Here is a 15,908-nt window from a genome sequence, read left to right on the forward strand (position 1 = left end):
TGTCCAACCAGTCACCTCATACTGTCAAGCCTGTCACTAAACTAAACCATGTCCCTCAGCACATCAGCTACACATCTTTAGAATATCTCCAGGGATGGTGACTCCACCACCTCCCTGGGCAGCCTGTGTCAGTGCTTAATAAACCTCTTGCTGAAAAAGTTCTTCTGAATGTCCAATCTAAACCTCCCCTGGAGCAACTTGAACCTATTTCCTCATATTCTATCATTCATTACTGGAGAGAACAGACCAACCCCCACCGCACTACAACTCCCCTTCAGGTAGCTGTAGAGAGTGATCACATCTCCCCTCAGCCTCCTTCAGGCTAAACATTCCCAGTTCCCTTAGTTGCTCCTCATCAGATTTGTTCTCTAGACCCTTCACCAGCTTTGTTGCCCATCTCTGGCCACGCTCCAGCCCCTTAATGTCCTTCTTGGAGTGAGGGGCTGAGAAGCAGACACAGTATTCCAGGTGTGGCCTCACCAGTGCTGAGTACAAGGGGACAATCACCCACTTGGTTCTGCTGGTCACACTATTTCTGACACAGGCCAGGATGCCCTTGGCCTTCTTGGCACCTGGGCACAGTGCTGGCCTAGGTTCAGCTGCTGTCAATTAACACCCTCAGAGCCTTTTCCACAAGACAACTTTCAAGTCGCTCTGTCCCAGTCCTGGAGAGTTGCCTGGGCTTGTTGTGGCCCAAATGCAGGATCCAGGACTTGGCCTTTATTGAACCTCAAGCGATTACCCTTGGCCCATGGCTTCAGCCTGGCCAATGCCCTCTACAGACCTTTCCTGTCCTCAAGCAGGTCTAGGCACATGCCCAGCTTGGTGTCATCTGTGATTTTACTGAGGGTGCCCTTGATCCCCTCGCCCAGATCATTGATAGAGATGTTAAACAGTACAGGCCCCAGCACCGAGCCCTGAGGAACACACTGGAGAGCACTACAGACACAATTATTCTCAACTACTCTATATATTAAAATACCATCACTCAACCCAATCCCCTCAGATATCACTAGGGAGGCATAGGCATGATGTAGGACTATTGTTTCTGCAGCTGCTTGGGAGCACTCAAAGTTCAGGTTGTGCACAACATGGTACTTATGAAAATTTTACTGCATATTTCAACCTGTGACTGCCATAAGGCAAATTACAGAGGCCTTCAAATGCTCTCTGCCCCCTCTATCAACTTTTGAAGCCCAGTAGCTAAATTGGACTGCCCCAGCCTCAACAGAATCAAATGGCAAAGTCGATAAATTCCTCTTTCACACCTACAAAACCCTTCTGCACACAGGAAGGGGTGACAGACAACCATGCAGCAGAGGACAAGAGACTCAGGAAACCACTTGTTAGCTCATGACAAAGCAAGTGGAGTGACTGAACACAGGATGGCACCCACAGGTGCCCACAGTGACACCCAGGAGTGCAGAGCACAGACGTGCAAACATCTGCATGTGTCTGCTCATCTGGTGAAGCAGATGTGGCTGAAATAACAACATTCATTGTAGCTTTCCTGTAATACAGGCACAAGCCCCTGTGCTGTCCACCTAGCAGAGTGGGACCCCAGCACATGTTGACAGCCCTCTGGCACTGCTGCACATAATACACACACAAAAGTAACAAACAGAAAACAAAAACCAAAAGAAAAGGGGGAACAAAGATTGTCTACTCATGCCATTTTTCCTTCTGGTAAACCACATTGTTTCAAACCTGATGCTCCACGCTGAACTATAGGTTTCTATCAAGCTGGTTGTGTTTTCTTTGCATTCCTTAACAAGACAAGCAGATGACTGATTGCTAAAACAGAAAGCAATTAAAAAGTCAGAGGAGCTGAAACCTACGCTGCAGTAGATGCCGTAAAGATAACTATGTCCAACGCATACTAATTGCTGGAGTCAACATGAAAACTCATAAAAGAGCCATCTATAATTCATGCAGTCTGGCAAGACAGTAGCCCTGAGTTACTCACTACAACTTGCAGATGAATAAACTATATTAAACAAGAGAGGGGGGAGGGAGATGCTTAACAACTGTTTTTCCCTCTCTGCCTTCTACCAGCAGGAAAGCTCCCATTTTTCCAAGATGCTGTTTTTCTGTTGTTGCCAGGGTGAGGAAAGGGTAACTTATCCACAAAAAAAAGAATGGGCAGAGGGAGTCCTGACCTGAAATTGAGCTGATCCTCATCAGAACAAACGTTTTACCTCTGCACCAGTAGCCTTCCACCCTTCCACCCCATGGCTAGAGATTGCTCATGCACACACACAGACAAAATCTCCTTCCCCAAGGAACAGGAGACATCCTCTCCTCTGTTCAAACACATCACAAGCAGCAGATTCCCTCCCCATGTGTCACACTGTCATCCAAATCCCAGCAGAAAATTACTGGCAGAGTTTACGAGCTGGGTTTCGACACAGGATGCAAAGACACTCATTTGTTTTTTCTTTATTACTTTCATGGGACTGAGGCTCAAACACAGTCTCACACTGAAGGAAAGGCACCCCACACACATGTTCCACCTGAAAAAAAGGCAAGAGAAGTCCTTTTCCACCACCTGACAGCGGATGGGATCCGAGACACAGGCTGTCACAGAAAAGGGCAGCAGCAACACGTACCCTGAGGGAGGACAGACTGATTGGCACATTTAGAAGTGATTAAAAAACCCCAGGAGCTGCAGCATCTCACTGTCTCCCCACTGCACATTTGAGTGCTGTGCAAGTGTGACAATTAAACAAAAGAGAAGTCAAGGGCCATCATGCATCAGCTCAGACTGAACAGTCACATGTGAAATGAAAATCACATGTGAATGTGGTTTTCATAAAGTTCTAATAAATAGTTACAAAACAGCAGTGTTTGCTCATCCATCTTTAAGAATTTACCTGTTAGACTGCTGCACGTGCTGCCAAAATCCTAGAGATGAACATGAATCACTAAATTAAATGAAACAACAACCACAAAAGATAAACACCCATTTAGAAGAGAACATATCTGCTGCTGCAGCCAGGGTGGGGGTGTGAGGAGGGGGCGGGGAGACACACTCTATTAATGGCAGATGGCCAACCCCTGGTTGTATCTCTGCCAGCTTTAATTCCATAGTGCTAGAAACAAAGGATGACTGACCAGTTGCAATTCACAAGGAATGCTGGAGGACTCAGCATTGGGATGTGAAAAGCCAAAAGATTGGAGGGTTCTTTAAAAAAAGGCCTTTAATTCTGCCTTTAATTTCATTTGGGCTGAAGACATGGACACCACTTCTGGGCAGGAAGCTGCAAAATCACTTCCCGGGCAGACATATGTGTTAACCCATCATACCTTATGCTTCTAAAGAACAGACTAATTTTATCCACTTGATTCCTAGCAACAGAGTTCTCCTTTCACTCAAGTTAAGGAAGCTTCTTTCTGCTTTGTTTTAAGGAATCTAAGGCCCAGCTTTTGCCAGCGTCCACGGTGTGGGCCCGTGCACGAGCGCTGTGACAGCAACCCAGGCGCACGGAGAGTTTCAATAGCACCGAGGTGGGTCAAGTCCTTTCCACCAGGTTAAGCTGGAAAAGCTGCAGAGAGGCAACACCAACTTAAATTGTCAAGTTTCAATTTAGCTTCAGTTGTTTCACAAATAACTAGCAGAGTCAAACAATAATCATTTCCCAGTCGGTGCCAGCTATGCCCAAACACCTGGAGCACATGGTGAACCCTAGCTCAAGCTTTGAGAGCTGCAGACCCACCTCTGGCTCTTCCCATCCCTGGGCAGCAAGCAGCCTGCTCATTCTGACCGAGCACTCACCTCATTCTGACACCCCAAGGGAAAAAAAACTGCATCCACATTTAAGGAAGAATAAAAAGAAGTTTAAGCTGAGACAGAAGGATCCCTGAGTTTCATTTTTTAAAGCTCTCAGCCCACAAATCATCCTCCTTGTTTCCCCATCTCCAGAAATGCTGTCCCTCCTCCCCAGCAACATGCCTGAACAAGCAATTTTGCTGCTGCATATGTCAGGACAGGCTCCCTTTTCCCAGCATGGTTTGGAGCAGCCTTGGCTCTGATTCCACTTCTGCTCACAGGAAGGCAGGGCTTCAACTGCACCGGTCAAAGTAGTGACTGCAGCCTGAGCCTACTGAGCAGAGTGGGAAATATAAAATATAAAGGCTTCTTGTGTTAAAGCATACCCAAATCCCACACAAACAGGTTTCCTGGAGGAAATCTGTGTTCAGGAGGAAATGATTAGATGCAGCATAAAGAAAATACATTGACACACACAGTTATCACACCCCTGCTACTCTCCACTTAAGTTACTTGGCTTTATGTCCAAACTGCACATTAGCAGCAACAGCTGTAATGTAATGTAAATAGCAGAAAGTGTGCATTAATCTGTAAAAGTGAGCTGTTCTGAGAAGAAGAGACACCAAGACAGAGACCTGCAAAGAGGAAACCCATGTCCTTAAGAGCAAAATTCATTCAAACTGCTTTCTCGGTGGGAAACTAAAGAGCAAGAAGACAACTGGAGCATCGTTAGCAGATGAAGCCATCCATGAGCCTCAATTAGACTCAGCACTAATTGGAAATGCAAACATTTATCATCAGTGCTCCTGTGTATAGCTCCATTGTGTTCACTGCAGCTAATGACAGTAGGAAGCCCTCTGCTCCATAGTGTTTATGTAACGACTGGCAAAGCTGTCACATTCCCTTAATTGCTAGCCAGGATTTTCATCCTGGCAGTAGTTTTCAATTAAAGGAAATAGCAAAGATTGCTTCAGCTTCACATGGCTTCGTTAAAAGTTTTGGTTCTTCTTCAAAGCTGGGCAAAGAGGAAGAATGAGTAATTCTCCCAAGACAGAATGAGCTGTGCATCAAGCATGAGCTTTTTGCAGGCAAACCGAATTGAGAGACAAGAAAAGCACAGTCAAACACCCAGACCTGAAAGAACTAATTTAACAATTTGAGAACCGCACAAGTGCAAGTTTGCAATGATTCCTCCTTCAATTCGGATACAGCAATGCTCTAAAAGCAGTTCATTTAAAAGGCAAAATGAAAAAGCCTAAGGTAGCTTAGGGTTTCCACCTAATTGAGCTTTCACAGTAGAGCTTTTTTTGCTGGTAGAGCATAAGCTCTTGTACTTACAATTGTATGCCATGTAGTAAAATGTCCAATTGTATCTCCTGTACAATCCTAGTGTGTACAGAAGTAGGCACAGTGAGTATACTGTGTCCTGGACTTCCTCACTCGTACCAAATGGAGTGCAGAGCATTCACCAGTCCATTAAGAGCCATCATCATTTAATATAATCATCAGCAGTTTGTTTTCAGGAGGTACCATCAGGCCTTTTATCACATCATTTGCTCAAGTCTCAATCATACTTACTGAATGTCAGTGGAGGAAAGCAAGCTCTATAGGCCTGGTACAAAGGATCTGCTGTTTCTGCAATATGTTAAGACACAACTCAGCATTGGCACTCAGTTAAATAAAGCCCATGAGCCAAATGAACTATTTTTACTCCACTGAATAAAGGGAAATATAAGTACATCAATTATTACAGTAGCAGGCCCATTTTAAGGCACCATGTAATTATGAGAAGGAGTTAATGACAGGACCAGAAATAGTAGGCGAGCTTTTCCTCAACATCTTTGTGAAAGTCTGGGGCACAGATCTTTTTATCCTGTGTTCTCACTACAACTACCTAAGCAGCTTTAAGTAGAATGCATGGGTCTTCACAGCTACCTATGTCAAACTTATTCTATGCCATGAAGCAGCAACACCAGCTGCAACCACAAAACTCAATCCAGCAAAGGCTGATGGAGCTCCTCTACACAGCCCTGTCAGCATCTGCAGCAAGTGACTTGCTTCTTCCAATCCAATTCCCAGTGGTCAAGCATCTACATCATAAAATCAGCAATAAGATGCACTGCCAAGTCAGCAGAATTTGGATTTCACTGATAGATGGACTGCCAGTATGCATCTTTTATTCATCCCAAGACTGCTTTGTCAGGTTGGTTGCATCTCCCCTCTGTACTTAAAACACTAAAAATCATATTATGGTCACTACTCTCTATTGGCAATGCAGAGCTCACCAGATTTCCAAAATGAAGACAACAACCAAAGACTGACAGTCTAGGAAGCCATGTGAGTCCAGGCATTTTGTTCAATACAGTATTCCCTCCCGTTGCTGTAAGTCACCTTGCTGAAGTCTCATGGATACTTTCCCCCTAAGGTCATCAGCGTGTGAATCAGCCTCCCTGTGAGAGCACAGCATGCAGCAGATCAAGATGCAGCATTTTCTGATCATCCTTCCTTAATTCCAATAAGTAAGATTCAAGGATGTTCACAACTAGCACACTCTTGTAGGCTCCTGTTACCTACCCATAACCCCAAAGCTGCCTCAGTCAGTGTTGAGGCCCTCAAACCAATTCTCACTTCAGCATCCCTCCCAGGTTATGTGCCCACACTCCCTCTCTGTCCCATTGTAAATCCAAGGCAAGAGAACGTAACATGAGGCATTTTAAATTCCATAGCTAGCACACTACAATTTCACCTCTCACCTTTACAGCAACAGCCATAAAACTCAGATCCAAACAGTTTTGCAAAAGCAATTTTCAGAAGCAATGTCAGCCTTGGTCCCTGAAGGAGGGAGGAACGTGTGGGACTGCACTTGCCAGACTAATTTTTCTCCATCTATTTTATAGCATTTACACCCTGCCTCATGTCAGTGCTTCCTCCCTCTTTACTGAAGCTCACATTGAGACACTCTGCAGCACAATCTGCACTAACTCCCCCTGTTCTGTTCTTACACTCCTTGCAGAGGGATGTGGTGAAGCAAAACACACTGGCTGCAGGAAAGGAGATCCTGCAAATCAATCCAGGATGGAGCATGACCTTAAAGTTTCAGTGAACTGTCTCCTTTGCAAATCTAACCTTACTTCTTCCACTCTTTCTTTCCAGTCATTTCCTTTGAGTTCAGTTTCCTCCAATGCTGGTTATTCTCACACTGCTGGTGTTTGCAGGTGCTGATTCACAGGATCCCGAGATACACACGTCTGCCTGCTTGTATTTTTAAGAAAACTCACATCAGGCTGGAAATAGAATCATAGAGTCATAGAATGGCAGGGGTTGGAAGGAACCTTTAGAGATCATCTAGTCCAACCCCTCTGCAGAAGCAGCTCCCACCTAGATCAGGTCACACAGGAACGTGTCCAGGTGGGTCTTGAAGAGCTCCAAGGAAGGAGCCTCCACACCCTCCCTGGGCAGCCTGAGCCAGGGCTCCCTCACTGAAACACTGAATGAGTTTTTCCTTCTGTTTAAATGGAACTTTTTGTGTTCCATCTTCATCCCATCACCCCTTGTCCTGTTGCTAGATACCATAGAAAAAAGGGATGTCCCAACCTCCTGACACCCACCATTGAGATATTTGTAGATATTAATGAGATCTCCCCTCAGTCTCCTCTTCTCCAGACTAAACAGCCCCAGGTCCTGCAGCCTTTCCTCATATGGAAGATGCTCCAGTCCCCTGAGCATCTTGGTGGCCCTGTGCTGGACTGTCTCCAGCACTTCCCTGTCCCTCTTGAGCTGAGGAGCCCAGAACTGGACATAGGACTCCAGATTATTTGAGGAGCTTAAAAATTGTACTTTAGCAAAAGCTTTGAAGTTTTATCAGTCTCTGTTGCTCTATTAAAATATTATGAAACAGAAATCCAAATTTGTGACCTGACATCATAGAATCATAGAATGGTAGCGGTTGGAAGGGACCTTTAGAGATCATCCAGTCCAATCCCACTGCAGAAGCAGGTCCCACCTAGATCAAGTCCAGGTGCGTCTTGAAGGCCTCCAAGGAATGAGACTCCATACCCTCCCTGGGCAGCCTGTTCCAGTCTGCCTTCAGCTTTAAAAATAGACCTTGGATTTGAGCCTAGTATAGATTCTTTAAAGTTTAACACTTTTTGAATTTACATTCCCCCCAGGTGAAATTCCCCCTGAGGGTTTCAATCTTTAATACAATTAAAATCTGCAAAAACTTACTGTTTTGTTTCTGACAGAGCAGAACTGAGGTATCTCAAACAGAAGTGCTCAAATCCCAAATAATGATTTGTTTTAAATGAGCTTTCAAAAAGCAGACCTGAGAAAATCACCCCACAGGTCTGTCATTTCAATACCTTATCAGCAGACAGCTTCTATCTTAGATCTGAGATGATGTATTATCTCCAGCCCCTGCTCCTAACCTTCTCTCCCCCTCAGAGTACTTGTATTCTGGATATTTCCTTAGAGATTCATTAACTGCTCCTTCCTCAAAGGTTGAGATTATTGGCATTTTTCTCAGACTACATTTCTAAGCATTTAAAAGACCTGTCAGGACAGAAATAAATACAGAAAAATATCAATTCATCACTCTCTCTCTGTCAGGACACCACAGGTAAAGGGAAGACATGAGATTTGGCTGATGTCTTTAGGGACCATTTCTATCTTGCATGCCTGCATGGAATTTACATAGCATTTCACTCTCTCTTAATGCCAGTGTCCTCAGAGACAGAGGGTGAATTAGAATATTGGTATTCCTAATACAGGAGGCAATTAGACCAATAACAACAAACCAGACCTGAATGTATGCTCAAAACAATCTAGTTAAGACTCCCATTTTAATTTAAAACCAGCCAAATAATCCTATTATCCCAAGCACTGTTTTCAATGTGGTTCCAATCTAGCACAACCTTTTAAAATCTTTTAGTCCCACAACCAAAAAGTGATTGAAAAAAGAACCACTCAAAGCTAGCAGAATGGTCTTTTTTGGACAAATTCCTCCGCCAACTTGAGGGCTCAAGAAGACAGAGACATTCATGTTCCAGTGTCAGTCAGACACTTGCTAAGCTGCTTATAAAAAGAAATTAAAAGAAAACCAATAGAAGAAGTAAATATTTTAGGCTAATAGTTTTCCCATTCTCCATCCTACTACCTGCAAATGTTGTCTGAAAGAGCACCCTTTATTTCCTCATATTTCCACCCTTTCCCTCCTTTGTCAAAAATTACCCTGTGCCTGTTCTACAGCTGCACAATTTAATTGATTTTTTTTAAGAGAAAAGCAGCATTTCAAAAATCATTTTTCATTTCCAGATTTGCTCTCACATGCTCTGTGGGGCCCTGCTGCATAACAAGCATTTTATCCCCAGGAGACAGCAGAAACAAAGGCCAGCATAGCTGCCAGAGCCAGTTACCTGCGTGTGCCAGGGTCCAAAGGAAGAGAGCAGAAGGAGCAGTGCAGAGGCCGAGCATTTAGTGCAGTGAGGAGTGTGCATGGGCAAAAATATCATCTAGACAGGACAGCATCAAGCTGAGGAAGGGTTGATTTGCTTGAGGGCAGGAAGGGTCTGCAGAGGGAACTGGCCAGGCTGGAGCAATGGGCCAAGGGCAATGGGATGAGGCTGAACAAGGGCAAGGGCCAAATCCTGCCCTTGGGCCACCCCAAGGCCAGGCAGCTCCAGGCTGAGGCAGAGGGGCTGGGAAGCTGCTGCAGGGAAAGGGCCTGGGGGGGTTGGTGGCAGGGGCTGAACAGGAGGCAGCAGCGTGCCCAGGGGGGCAAGAAGGCCAAGGGCAGCCTGGCTGGGCTCAGCAGTGGGGTGGCAGCAGCCCCAGGGCAGTGCCCGGCCCCTGTGCTGGGCCCTGGGGAGGCCGCAGCTCCAGGGCTGTGTCAGTGCTGGGCCCCTCACTCACTGCCACAGGGACACTGAGGGGCTGCAGCGTGGCCAGAGCCGGGCACAGAGCTGGGGAAGGGGCTGGAACACAAGGAGTTGAGGGAATGGGGGTGTTGAGCCTGGAGAAGAGGAGCCTGAGGGGACACAGCAGCACTCTCTGACACTCCCTCACAGGAGGCTGCAGTGAGATGGGGGGTTGGTCTCTGCTCCCAAGTTACAAGTGACAGGGCAGTGAGGGTGGTGGAATCAATAGGATAAGAAGAAACAGCCTCAGGTTGTTCCAGGTTAAACTGGAGATGAGGAACGTTTTCTACCCTGAAAGCGTTAGCCCTGGCACTGGCTGCCCAGGGCAGTGCTGGAGTCCCTGGAGGGATTCCAGAGCTGTACAGCTGTGGGGCTGAGACACAGTCTAATGGTAGCTGTGACAGTACTGGGTTAACAGTTGGACTCGATGGTCTTAGAGGTCTTTTCCAATCTCAACAATTCTGTGATTCCCTGAGTATACACACACATGTGTGTGCATGTGTGTATAGAGCTTGCACCACCCAAGTAACTCACCTATTTCATTTACTTCCAGATAGTGACTATGCATCATATAACTATTTATAAAACATCATTATCCTCAAGTGCTATGAAGTACTAAAAAAAAGCCACAAAAGGTTACAAAGCACAATAGGCAGCTCTGAATTCATATAATTGCATACACTGCATCTTGTTTCTACTAACTGGAAACCATAATAATTTTCAAAATAAGTAATCCAGCTCCCCAGAGGCATATAAACAAGGTTGTTGCCCACCAAATCCATGTTGACCTCATGGTTATTCAACCACCACCATGCACTATGTTGAAATACACTTAGGAATTAAATGAGAGAAGAAAACAGAAACAGTTCTTGAGCTCATTTCCTCTTCCCCGACATTTGTGGGAGGGAGGGCCAGGCAGCTCCAAAAAGGTTAACCTGACAATTTCCATTCAGTGCTGAAGAAAGAAAAGATTCAAGATCTTCCAATTCCAGGAACAGAAATCCTCCTCTGCAGAAGTTTTGTTCAACCAGGTCAACACATAGAAGACAGTGGTGGGTCTCAAAGCACCTCCTTCACCACTCCTTATCCTGCTGAACCCTCAAGTCTACCAAACTCAAACTCCAAATGCCTCTAGCTTATTGAGAGGTGGAGAAGATGCCAACAGACAAGAGTAACAGTTTCTGAATGGCCTGCACTGTCTTCATGGTACTTATTTTTAGCATTTGACTGCAGAAGTCCGAGGAACTGGTGGGTAGAAATAGAATTGTTTGGTTGGAAAATACCTTTAATACCACTCACCTCACGCTGCCAAGCTCAGCACTAAACTATGTTCTTCAGCCCCACAGCTGCACAGCTTTGCAATAAATGTCTCCAGGGATGGGGACTCCACCACTTTGCTGGGCAGCCTGGGACAGGGGCTGACAGCCCTCTCAGGGAAAATGTTCTGCCTCATATTCCAATTAAATCTCCCCTGGGGCAACATGAGGCCATTTCCTCGTGTTCTATCACTTCTTACAGGAACAATCTCCTGACAGGTATCTGCTGAGAGCAAGAAGGTCTCCCCTCAGGCTTCTCCAGGCTCAACACCCCCATTCCCTCAGCCCCTCCCCAGCCCCTTGTGCTCCAGCCCCTTCCCCAGCTCTGTGCCCGGCTCTGGCCACGCTGCAGCCCCTCAGTGTCCCTGTGGCAGTGAGTGAGGGGCCCAGCACTGACACAGCCCTGGAGCTGCGGCCTCCCCAGGGCCCAGCACAGGGGCCGGGCACTGCCCTGGGGCTGCTGCCACCCCACTGCTGAGCCCAGCCAGGCTGCCCTTGGCCTTCCTGCCCCCCTGGGCACGCTGCTGCCTCCTGTTCAGCCCCTGCCACCAACCCCCCCAGGCCCTTTCCAGCCCCTGTGCCCCAGCCTGGAGTGTTGCCTAGGGTTGGTTTGGCCCAGGTGCAGACCACTTCATACAACTGGCCTCAGTCTTGCTGTTATGACAGGAGTAGACTCAGAGCAGTCACTATGAGTATGTAGAAGTGGTGGGTTGGCATTTCTTTTCCACTCCTCACTCCCTAAACAAGGTCTTAGTTTAGACCAGTTGAAATGTTAACAGTGCAAAGTCAGAAAGCCAGAGCACCTTGGCTTCGTGTGCACGCAGACCTGGGCATGGCCATGCAGCCCCAAACCCCACACAGTCCCAAACCCCATAGAGCCCCCAACTCCTCACAGTCCTGAACCCCACAGAGGCCACGGGAGCATATGGAAGAGCAACTCTGAAGACAGACATGTGCAGCCATGTGAATATGAAGCTGAGGGAAGAGGTAATATTTGATTTTAACCTTTTCTATGCCATTAGTGCTTGTGCTAATTACGACAGCCAGCAGCAGTCAGTCTGATGGCAGAGCTGAACAAATGTGACAGCTGTCAACTGCATTCAAAGAACCAAATCCTTAAAAGTTCATCATTTTGGGGCCAGAACACAATCCATCCAGCACTATACATGGGCTTGCAGCTTTTCTAGGGCAGAATGCTTCAGAGAGTAAGTACAGCTGACGCAGATGTTAAAAACTAAGCTCTTTTGCCTGTTTCTCAGGGGGATTTAAACAGCAGGTGAGTGGGGCTGGTCTGTGGGACATGACCCTTTTTTTATTTCAGCTATTTAGATGTAAATTGTTCCCCCTCCCTCTCCCCTCTCAACACCATCTGTTAGCCCAGAGGTTTAGATTGAACCTAGGGTGTAGGTTTAGGGGGAGGGGGATATAGAAAAAGCACTGAGAAAATGTCAGTCGATGCCCCTGTTTCCTCTGGGGCAGAGGAAAAAATAGCACTTTGCAATGCCATTAAATTACAATAGGACATTTATCTCATTCTACTGCACTTTTCCTACCTAGTCCATGGATTTCCTACCCTAGGAAGCATTCCTTGTCCAGCTTTTGGCCAACAATAAACATTATATAGTCACACTTATAGCAGATGGCTGTGGTGTTAGCATAAGGCAGGAGCTGCTATTGCAAGAAGTACCAGAGAATCGAGGAATTAAAGTCTTAAATAACACTGATGAAGTTCTTCACTACAAGGCATAGTATTTCTCTTAGTGCTAGGGAAGCTACCTCATCTCTGTCTGATCTCCTTCAGTGAACAGCAATGTACTTTCAAGAATTACTGAGAGTTTTGATTCATTAAACACTTTACCCAGGCCTCTGGAGTCTTCAGAAAGGAAAGGTTACAGGTGACAGCACACAGCATGCTTTCAGGAGAGCTGAAGATGATACAGTGTTGGGAGGGCTGATGACAGACCAGATGGGTGTGCTGCCACACAGAGGGATATGGACAGGCTGGAGAAATGGGCCAACACCAACCTCATGAAGTTCAACACAGGAAAATATAAATCCTGCCACTCAGGATGAATAACCCCAGGTATCAGCACAAACTGGGAGCCAACCAGCAGAAAAGCTGCTGCAGAAAGACAGACCTGGGAGTCCTGGTGGACATCAAGTTGACCATGAGCCTCCAAAACATCTCTGCAGCAAAGCAAAGGTCAAGCAAAAAATATCTGGGCTGCATTAGGAAAGACACTGCCAGCAGGTTAAGGGAGGTGAGCCTTCCCTGCTGCTCAGGGCCAAGTGCTGGGTCAAGTGCTCACCTCCTCAGCAGAAGAGAGACATGGATGTACTGGAGACAGTCCAGCAAACGCCCACAAAGGTGATTAAGGGACTGGAGCATCTGGCATGTGAGGACAAGCCAAGAGAGGTGGGATGGGATTGCTCAGCCTGCAGAAGCAAAAGCTCAGGGGGGAACTTATTAATGTCCATAAATACCTGATGCAAGCGTAAAGAAGATGGAACCAGGCTCCTCTTGGTGGTGTCCAGCAATAGGCAATGGGCACAAACTGAAACACAGGAAATCCCATTTAAATGTAAGAAGCAGTTAAAAATCCATTCCAACCCAAACCTTCTTTTGGAGACACCAAACCACAGAAGAGGTTGCTCAGGAAGATCACAGAGCTTCCATCCTTGAGGGTACTCAAAGCCCCACTGGGCATGCCCCTGAGCAAACTGTTACAGCTACCACCACATTAAGTGGGGGTTGGACTAGACTATCTACCCAGAGAGGTTCCTGCCAACCTCACCAGTTCTGCAATTACAAGCCACAGAAACTGGCAGGAGACTCTAAAGGAAAGATACATGTAACATGATTCAAACTGCCTATGTGAAGCAAGGGGTTTTAGTCAGCAGCATTCAGGGCCTCAGTTTAGTGATGAAAACAAAACAGGGGGTGACAACCTTGAGCAAAAAAAAATCAGTGGAAGACTTTGGATCAGTAGTACAACACCTTAATTTTAAGTTTTAACATGTGGAGTACAGTTCTGATACTTGGGAGATGAAAGTTCTTGTCCCAGTTCTCACACAGACCTTATTTGTCATCATGGAGGTGGAAGAGGAGACAAAAATGTGTGAGTACTTCTTGTTTGCTCTGCCCTCCTCCAATCAATCACCTCTTCAAAGGAAAGGCAATTCAGAAAGTCACAGAGCACACAGTAGGGCAAAAGAAAAGTCTCTTCCAAGTGTTCCTGCAAATTCACAAGGAACACATTTTCAGTTTAAATCAAAGAAAAAGAAAGAACTGTGTGCAATCCTGATGGGAAACTCAATAGCAGAGGGCAAACAGGGGCACGAAGGGATGGGCAAATCCTTCCTCCCCCTTGGAGACCAGATGATGAGACAGAAGAGCCTTCCCTAGCTTGAAGTATGAACAGGCAGAGACCACCTAAGGAGGAGGAAGCAAGGAAGAAAGTACAGTGTGGGCATCAGAGCCTCAGCTGCAGATGAGCAAGTTCTTAGGCTCCTGTGCATGACATTCAAGGCTAACACTAAAGACAGGTTCAGACAGACTTTAATGATGATGCTCTGCTGAGGTGAAGGAAAGGAGCATTAATTTCAGCTGGGAAGACATCCTGCCAGACAAGGTCTGCAATACAGCAACGTTTTTAAAGGGTTGGGGGACTTTTGTTACTGTTGGGTATTGTTTTGACTTTTTGAGCGTTGCCAAAACAAACACAACATTGTCCTCTTTCTTGCACAGACAGAAGAGGCCAGAACAACATGATCTCAACTATTTCACAACAGTCAGGAACTTCAGGCACTTACTTTCAATTCAGTGTGTCTTACTGGAAAGCATTATTCTGACAGTTGCAGCCATTTCATAGGAATGTCTCTCTAAAAAAACCCTGTTAAATCCATCATCTGAACAAACAACATTTCAATAGGTTTGTGCTGATGCTTTGAAAGAATGTGAGTTTTCATTGTAAAAATAAAACTGTTTCTGTTTTCTCCATTTAAGAAAAGCTTTGAGACCATCAGCATTTCCCCACCACTAACCCACAGCCCTCAGCACCTCAGCTCCATGGTACTTCAGTATCTCCAGGGATGGGCACTCCCCCACCTCCCTGGGCAGCCTGGGACAGGGGCTGACAACCCTCTCAGGGTAAGAGTTCTGCCTCAGAACCAATCTCAACCACCTCTGAGACAACTTGAGCCCATTTCCTCTTTTCCTATCATTCATTACTGGGGAGCAGAGACCGACCCCCACCTTGCTGCAACCTCCTGTCTGGGAGTGTCATTCACCCAACGAGGAGCCTTTTTATGCACTGCTCTAAATCACCAGCTAGTTTCTGTTTCCAGATCTCTGGCATTTCACCAGCATTACTAAGAAGCAAAATAACAGTTGCTGGAATGTTTTTATTTAACCAATTTCTTATTCACAAATCCAAGTGCATGTACAAATCTTTAAGGGCTGCAATCCTGCAGTTTGATCTGTAAAACGAGACACAGGCACCAATTCTCAGCTTCCTTAACTTGTAAAAGACAGAAAGGTCATCTGTGATAGCTAAGGGGTACTTGGCCTTAATGCCAGCAAGCCACCCACTAAAAACTGTGGGAGTTTGGTCTGAATTAGTACTTCAGGATTTATCCCCTAACGCCTTGTACCACTTCCCACATCTGACAGCAAAACGTGAAGGATATGCCAACAACATCCGAGACCAGGTTTCCAAGGGTGTATTTTGTAACATTTGGACCAGAACATGTCTGCAGCAGCACATATTCTCACACATCCACATTCACAGAGCTTTTAACATGCTGACCTTAAAAGCACAGTGGCTAAAAACACACTCCCAAAAGCTACTCAATGCCAAACCAACCGGGCTTCTAAAAGCGGTTGCATGCAGGACATCCCTTGTGCAA

General features: G+C 46.1%; 1 protein-coding gene across 4 annotated transcripts in view; it reads right to left on the minus strand.

Moving 5' to 3' along the window:
* PAK1 (p21 (RAC1) activated kinase 1) overlaps positions 1 to 15,908 on the minus strand; it is a 130,249-nt gene that overhangs the window by 36,484 nt on the left and 77,857 nt on the right. For 2 of the 4 annotated variants that reach the window (XM_061990375.1, XM_061990368.1), the window contains exon 2: positions 13,485 to 13,555. The exons of the other annotated variants lie outside the window; for them this stretch is intronic. The gene's annotated coding sequence lies outside the window, so the exon portion shown is untranslated. The remainder of the gene's footprint in view (positions 1 to 13,484; positions 13,556 to 15,908) is intronic. 4 annotated transcript variants of the gene reach the window in all.

Source organism: Colius striatus, chromosome 1 (genome assembly GCF_028858725.1).
Source record: "Colius striatus isolate bColStr4 chromosome 1, bColStr4.1.hap1, whole genome shotgun sequence".
Lineage (NCBI taxonomy): Eukaryota > Metazoa > Chordata > Aves > Coliiformes > Coliidae > Colius > Colius striatus.